The sequence below is a fragment of the Benincasa hispida genome, chromosome 9, assembly GCF_009727055.1.
Source record: "Benincasa hispida cultivar B227 chromosome 9, ASM972705v1, whole genome shotgun sequence".
In the NCBI taxonomy this organism is placed as follows: Eukaryota; Viridiplantae; Streptophyta; class Magnoliopsida; order Cucurbitales; family Cucurbitaceae; genus Benincasa; species Benincasa hispida.
This window is the reverse complement of record NC_052357.1, coordinates 50,345,800-50,354,214: the sequence shown is the minus strand read 5'-3', so window position 1 is coordinate 50,354,214 and position 8,415 is coordinate 50,345,800.

The following is an 8,415-nucleotide window of genomic DNA, read 5'->3' as shown; positions in this document are numbered from 1 at the left end:
ATAGTGTAAGAATATAATATGATTATATTCATTTATTAATTAAATTGGTTAATTATGTGATAATTGATCGAAATCTTCTCCTCGATCGTGCGTTAGTGGGAAATTCAGTATTCGGTTATTGTAACTGAAGAATAAAATAAAAATTTATTTCATTCTGTAAGGTGTTCATAAAAATCGCAATTAGTGTGAAAACATCTTGATCGCTTAGCTGAGAGCCTATACGATAGAGCTTCATCGATTAAACGATCGCACACATTTCTATAAACGATCGCCTAGCGTGCCGTGTTTTCTAAACGACCGTTTACCTATTACTAGACGATTGCTTAGTAAAACCTACACGATCGCGTAGCTTTATCTAAACGATGAGCATCCGCTATATGATAACCTTCTCTCCCACTTGCTTATCGTCTATACGATCAGCCCGTTCCTCCTATCTCTACTAAATTCACCAAAGACCACGCTTTGGATTCTCACTCTAAGAATACTAAGGGCTCTAAGTGGTAGTGTTATCCCCGCTTATGTTTGCTCGTGCTTGTTCGTGTTGTTGCCGTTCGTGTAGACGATCATGCTACCGTAGCCGACTATTTTGTTGGACGATAAAGATCATAGAGGGTAGCTTCCGCTGCATTGAGTTCGAAGTAAAGAGAGTCTTCAATTAGTATGTGAACTCAATCCCTTGTATTTTATTTATGAAAGCATGTCGTTAATTAGTGTTTAATTGCATAACTATTTGTTAGAATGTGTGTGGTTTTTTGGTCACGATGAAATCGGAAAGATCCAAACGTGCTCATGGATGCTTTTCGTTAAGAGTTCCTCAATAATATTATATTTAAATCTCAAGTTTTATTGTTTATTGATTAAGATAATTAATATATTTGACTTGAACATTTAAATTTAGATTATATATATGAATAATTTGATAAGTAACTATTTATTCTGGAAATTTGAGTCATTTTATTCAAATTTAAATTGTTCATGTGATAATCGTATAAAAAATAGTGTGAATTTTAACTATTTATTTAAACTTTTTGAGTAGTTATTTAAGTTAGTTGATTTAAACAAAAACATATACATAATAAAACGTCCTACTTTTTCTTTAGTTTCCTTTATCTATATTATATTAAAAGGGGAATGTTTTCTCCCCATTTTGTCTCTCATTTTACCTTCAACCCTTGGCAATGCACGTATTTTTTTCCTCCAACAAACACAACTTTTCATATCCTTTTCTCCAACACAACTTCTCAGTAAAAAAATATCTTCTACGGAAGAAACATTTAACATAACCACCCACCCTTTGCATTTGGAAGGTAGAAGAAACATGCCATCATCAAATAAGGTGTGTCATCTATTGGTTCTTTTGTTTTCTAGATTTGTTAGGTATTCCTCACTTTAATCATTAGGATTTTTATTTCAAGAGATTTGACATAACAGATTTATCAAATAAGATATTTTATTTTTTTTCAAGTATTGTTGGTCATCTCTTTAAATATTATAATGTGTCTATATTTTTGTTTCTTCGAACGTATTTCAAATATAATCAACAATTTTGCAAATTTTTTTTTCATATACATTTTGGAACGCTCAGTAAGTTTTTTTTTTTTTTTTTGTATATTATTTTGTGTGTCTCTCTTTAATTACTAGTTTTTTTTTTCCAAACGATTTGACAGTGATATCATATATTTCATCATTTTTTCCTCTTTTTTAAACATTGTATGTCACTTCTTTAAATATCACGATGTCTCTAGATTTGTTTTTCTGCGATATTTTAAAATATATAATAAACATTTTTATAAATTTATTTATTCCCGTATACTTCTTCGAATGTCCAATAAGTTTGTTGTTGTTATATATATATATATGTGTGTGTATAGTCTTTTGTGTGTCCCTCTTTGAGCCCAATGTATTTTTTCAAGATTTGACCCTAATTTAAATTATTTCATCTATTTATTTTCTCTTTTTGTAGTATACTTTTTATCATCAATTGTGTATTAGAAATTCAAAATATATGTTCGTTTGGATTAGAAGTTGGAACACCTACCTAATTTGAAAAGATTTAGTTGAATATGTTTATTATTTCTACATTTTGAATGTTCAATTCTTGAAACAGATTCAATATTTAAACAGATTAATCATAAAAATTCTTTAAGAAATTTCTTTTATTTTTATATATATTTCTTAATCAATATGCTTTTTCTTCGAGATTTGATGTTTAAAAAAATCATCAAAGAAAGGTTTGTCTTTTTATTTTCTTTATTTTTTTTTGTTATAAAGAACTATTTTATTCCTATATTTTTTTAATTTCAAGTTATAAGTTTAATTAGTTTGTTTACTACTTTTTGGAAAGGTTTCCTCTCGAGAAAATATTTAAAAACCAAACATGTAATTAGTCGTAGTATTCCTTTTTTTTTATTATTATTTCTTTTTATTTTTATCCAAACGATTGAATTCAAATGAATGGTTATATTTTTTTTTATTGAATTTTCACTAATAATGAGAATATTCAAATTTTGAAAAAAAGTTTATGTATCCAAATAATTCTATTTTTCTTATATTAAGAAGATATAATTATTTATAATAACATATTTGAAAATGCATGTAAATATAACTCAAAAACTATTCGAAGTTCTCCTTCCTGATTTTGTGAATGTTCAACTTTTTTGAAACAAGACTTTTTATCTAACATATTTCTTTTTATTTCATTCTTTTAATTTTAAGAGCATATAATATAATCTTTTAATATTTTATTATATGTCCCTTACTTATAATATATAACTTTCATTTCAAATAAATCATACATATTTCAATTCAATCCATCCATTTTTTTTTCATTTCTATCTTTTCCATTATTTCAAAATTAAAGGTAGAATATAATTATAATTTTTACTTAATTGAAAATATTTATTCACCATTTATATTTCACCATAAAAATTTATATTCCAAATATTTTCAACAATGTCCAAATTATTTTATGTTCATGCCAAATTAACCTAAAACAAAATATATAAAGTGTTAGGACTATTTTTTTCATTACTAAATTTATGTCAAATACTTATTATTCTAGTTAAATGATATATATATATATATATCAATTAACTACCCAAATTCTATCATAAAATTTTAAATTTTAACAATATCTATCAACATGCATCACACGTACTTTTTAACTAGTACAATAAAACGTCCTACTTTTTCCTTGATTTCCTTTCTTTCTTTTTCAATCAAAAGAAATTAGGTTGCACCTACTCTATGATCAAGTATGAATGACTTGTTTAAAGATCAGAGATGTTCATCTTTATGTGGAACTCGCCTCCAATAGGGTTGGAAAGTTCTACTTAGAAGAAAAATAGGGGAGGAAGTGGAAAGAAATTTATTTGAACTAAAAAGAGACGAGTCTCACCCCTTCCCTTGTCTCGTTTGGCATTACTCGTTTTGTCATGTTTGTCTATTCTTTTAATTTATTATAATAATTATTGTTATGTACCTTTTTTTTTTAATTATATATTAATATTTTATATTTTAATGGTCAAAGATAATGTATTTGAATTGAATATTTGAATTAAGATTATATATATGAATAATTTAATTAGTAATTATTTTATTCTATAAATAAATTTGGGTAATTTCTCTTCCACTCCAAATTATACCTATGGGATTAATCATATAAAAAAATACTGAGAATTTTAACTATTTATTTAAACTTTAGAGTAGTTATCTAAGTTAGTTGATTAAAAAAAAAAAAAAAAAAACAGAGGAAAATTTTTTACTTATCCCCCACAAAATTAAATGTTCAATTTTGTAGGGATAGTGAATAAATTGGGAGCAGGAATGGGGACGAGAAAGACATTCTCGCCGCTGTCGCGTAGACATTTTTATTAAAAATATTGGAAAAAATATCAATTTATATCTTTTAATCTTTTGAGTTAGATCAAGCTAATAACTATATTGATTGGAATTCTAATTTTTTTAAGTATATCAGTCTACACTCTCCTTCATATTTTGATTGAAAAAATATTATATGAGACTTATAATTGTTTTAATTAAACTTCAAATTCATTATAAGAAAATCAATTCAGACCATTCATTAAGATTGTTATCGAAAATTGTCAATGCAATAATTCTTACGTAAAATGCAATAATTAATGAAATTGAGTATAATTAGAATTGATGTATAGACGACTTTCGAAAAGATAATAACATTAAATGAGAGTCCAAATTGATTTACTTGTGAGAGTTTATAAGTTTCAATGATAAAATTACAAGTTTTACGTAATGTTTATGTAATGAAATGTTTAAATGGATAAATGTTGAAGATTTTAATGGTTATCCCTCAAAGTTAACAGGTATATATATCTATATATTCTAAAAAACATTGAGTTTTTTTAATTAAAAAAAAAAGTTGATGTAACCTCGAGGGACGTTTTATTTAAAGTTTGTTGTTTGTTAATATATCTCTTGCTCATTTTCATTCCTCAAGATGCTCTTGATGAAAATATTAGTATATAGCATGTATTTATTTCATTATTATTCAATTATGTGAACAATAAATATATTATTTTATTATACATGATCTATCACTTTATTTATTTTAGGTAAAAGAAGTGTATGTGACAATAATGTTGTAATTCTTTTTCAATCTTAAAATACTTAATTATAATCTTAAAAATAAAAGTCTTCAACGGGTTGTTTGGGAGTCTGAAATGTAATTAGGATTACTAAAAATTAGAGGAGTGTTGGAAGGCGTGAGTAATCGAGTGGAATGGAAATGAGATCGTGAAACGTGAAAACGTTGTAAAAGAGAGTTAGGTTAAAAACCGTCAAACAAAATGATTTCAAAATTACAAATTGGGCCCAAAACGTTCTATCTAAACATGGATTTTGTATTACATTACAATTCAAATTCATTCAATTACAAGTCCCAAACAGCCTTTAAAAGTATTGAGTTAACTTCTCACCCCAACAACCCTTCCATTTTCAATTAATGATGGAAGCATTAATTGTTTGAAAGCTCCCTGGATGCAACTATAAACTCAACTTTGACGCTTCTCCGAGCATGAATTGGTGGGTTTTAGAGCCATAGTTTGCAACTCCCTAGGTACAACTATGATTTCAATGCAAAAAGCTCTTAAAGGTTAGGATTGTTTCCATAACGAAGTCCAAGTCTTTGTCGTTGATACGTTAACTTTCAATCGCCAAGAAGTCATTATGGAATTCTCTTTTAGTCCTCAAAGTGGCAATTTTGTTGCTCACAATCTAATTTGTCATACTCGTAGGACTAGGACTACTCTCTAAATTGTATGGATCGGAGACAACCTTTCACATATGAGTGGATCCTGTTGTGTCTTGTGACCTATCAATTATTTAATTCTGACTTTGTTCTATTTCATTTCTAAAAGTAAAATAAGATAAGATAAAATAATATGAATTTCGAATTTATTTATCTTTTTTATGGATGAATGCCAAATTCACTTTAAAAACTATGGCCCCATTTGGAAGCCATTTGGTTTTTGGATTTTATTTTTTAAAATTAAACCTATAGACACTACTTCCACCTCCAATTTTTTCCCTCTATTATCTACTTTTTACCAATGGTTTAAAAAACAAGCCACATTTTGGAAATTTTTTTAAAAAAATAGTTTTTAAAATCTTGTTTTTGTTTATGGAATTTGGCTAAGAATTCAACTTTGTACTTAAGAAAGATGCAAATCATTATAAAAAAATGGGGAATAAATAGATTTGATTTTCAAAAACCAAAAACAAAAAACGAAATGGTAAAATTTGTTATTCTCACCAATTTTATGTTTTAATTTTGTTAAATATTATGAATATTTGTGTTGTTTTTTATTCGTGTCTATAGACATGTTTCTTTTATTATTTGTTTTTAATTGATTAGTAAAAAAATATATGGAACATTTTTATTTTAGTTGATAAAATGATTACAATGAAAAAATTTGAACGAGGTCTAGTCTAGAAGTATATAATTAGATGAATTAATATCATAAATTAGTTTACTATTCATTATCTAGATACAGAAATGAAAAAAGTGAATGTCATTCTTTTCTTTTTTTAAAAAAAAAAAAATATTTACTAAGTAAGTTGTGGTATTTTGTTTTTTGAAAACAGAAAACAAAAATAGTTACAAATATATATGGTTTTTATTTTTAAAAAATAGAAATTAAAAAATAGAAAATCAAAAACTAAAAATGAAATGGCTACTAAACGGAACCTAAATTATTCCATAAAAAAAAAAAAAAAAAACTAAAGAGTCTTTTGACATGAAGTTTTAGTTTTGTTTAGTTTTTGGTTTTTAATTTTTTTATTTTTAAAAAATAGGTACGTTTGGCATCCAATCGAGTTTTCTATTTTTCTTAATCTTAAAAATCAAGAGATTCGTTATCATCCTCATTTGATTTGTTTGAGTCTCGGTGTCTATAGTGGTTTTTTTTTTTTTAAAAAAAAAAACTTTTATTTAGTTTTCATTTTATTATTAACAAAATTTCTACTTTTTTTTTTTAAATGAAATTTACATTTCAATTTTATATCAATTTTTATTTTCCATTTCAACAAAAATATCTTAAAGTTTATGTTTTCACTTTTTTATTTTCCATTTTATTATAATGATTTCTACTATTTTATATGAAATTGAATAGTTAATGTTGAAAATATTATCTTTTTTTACACTTCATTTATTCACATCAATTCTCATTTTTCATTTTAAAAAATATCTTAAAGTTCTTTTTATACAATTTAAAAATTGAAAGTTAAATGGTTGGAAAATGTAGATAAATTTTGTATATTAAGAAAAAAAAATTAGAAAACCATAATTCCTCATAAAGCGTGTTTTATATTTTTTTAGTAAAGGACACAACCTCAATGAAGGATATTTTTTTCTTTAAAAGTTGTGCATATTTCAATTGTTACAAATCGTCAATAAATATGTGGATTTTTTATTAGTTTAAAAGCACATAAAAACATAAAGAGTGTTGTTCTCCTAATTCTCATCTCCCGTGTTATGATAATTTTAAGACTAAAGGACATAATTGATATCTAGCAATAACAGAAATAACAAGTTAAGAAGATAGCATAATTCAAGACAAAAGTGACAATTCAGGACCAAAGTGAGCCTAAAAAAAAGAGGCTAGCTTGGGTAGCTCAAGTCAGCATGCAGTCGAGCCTCGCAAAACACCCAATGGGACATGCATCTAAGAAACCATCTTAAGAAAAAAATATGGCTAATAGAAGGTGCTCGACCTCGACGACTGAAGCAAAATACCAAATGGGGTAAGTCAAAGGATAATCCTAATTAAAATAATTCGGTTACCTTTTTGGTTTTTCGTTTTTAAAAAACAAAAAACAAAAAACATGTTTGATAATTATTTTTATTCCCGGTTCAAAAAATATGTTTGATAATCATTATTTTTTTAAAAAAAGTTTGATGCCTTGTATTATATACTTTTCTTTTTAAATATGAAATCAAACTATTTTTACAATAACTTTTCACTTGGTATACATAGTCATAAAATTATATCTTTATTTTTAACTTTTAGCATTTTTTTAAAAATCCAAAGTAATAAAAATATTATCAATAATTACATGCACAAATTAATTACAAGTCAAATGAAGAAAATAAAAAAAATAAACATATCGTAAAATACCAAAAAATAGGTTCGTTTGGAATGCAACAATGAAAACAATTAATCTAAACCTAATGAATTTATGTTATTTACTCACAACTTGTCATGAACAATTGTTTCTCAAGAATAAGACAAATTACTAACATATGAATGAACAATTTAATCACATGATACAACGAACTTACAACGTGTAAATAATTTGTATATAAAGGAGATGAGAATTGGGGTAACATTTCTTATGTTTTTATGTGTTTCTTGATTGATAAAAAATCACATATTTAAAAACCATTAAGGCAATTCAAATAATCATATTTTTTTTTAGGAAAATACACATTCCTTCATTAAGATTGTGTCTTTTACAACAAAAAAACACACAAATTTTCATGAAGAGTGGTGGTTTCCTAAATTTTAAAATAATAAACAATAAGAGTAATAATAATTTTATCTATATTTTTCATCTAAACTTTGAATTTTGAAATAGTTTTGAAAAAAAATATATTTAAAATATTATTCTTAAAAAACAAAATGAAAAATTGATATGAAAGTGAAGTGTAAAACAAGAAAATATCTTGAAAATTATTTCATTTCCTTTCACATAAAAAAATGTTTAAAAAATTGTATCATTTAAGATTTGGTCCCGAAACCTCAAGAGACAAAAGATAATGGTTAAATGTTGCTAACCATCATACCACAAACAAAATGTACAATTACATAAAAGTATTATTAATATCACTAAAATAATAAAATATAACAATTGTGCACAACCTAGGGATCGGGGATCAAA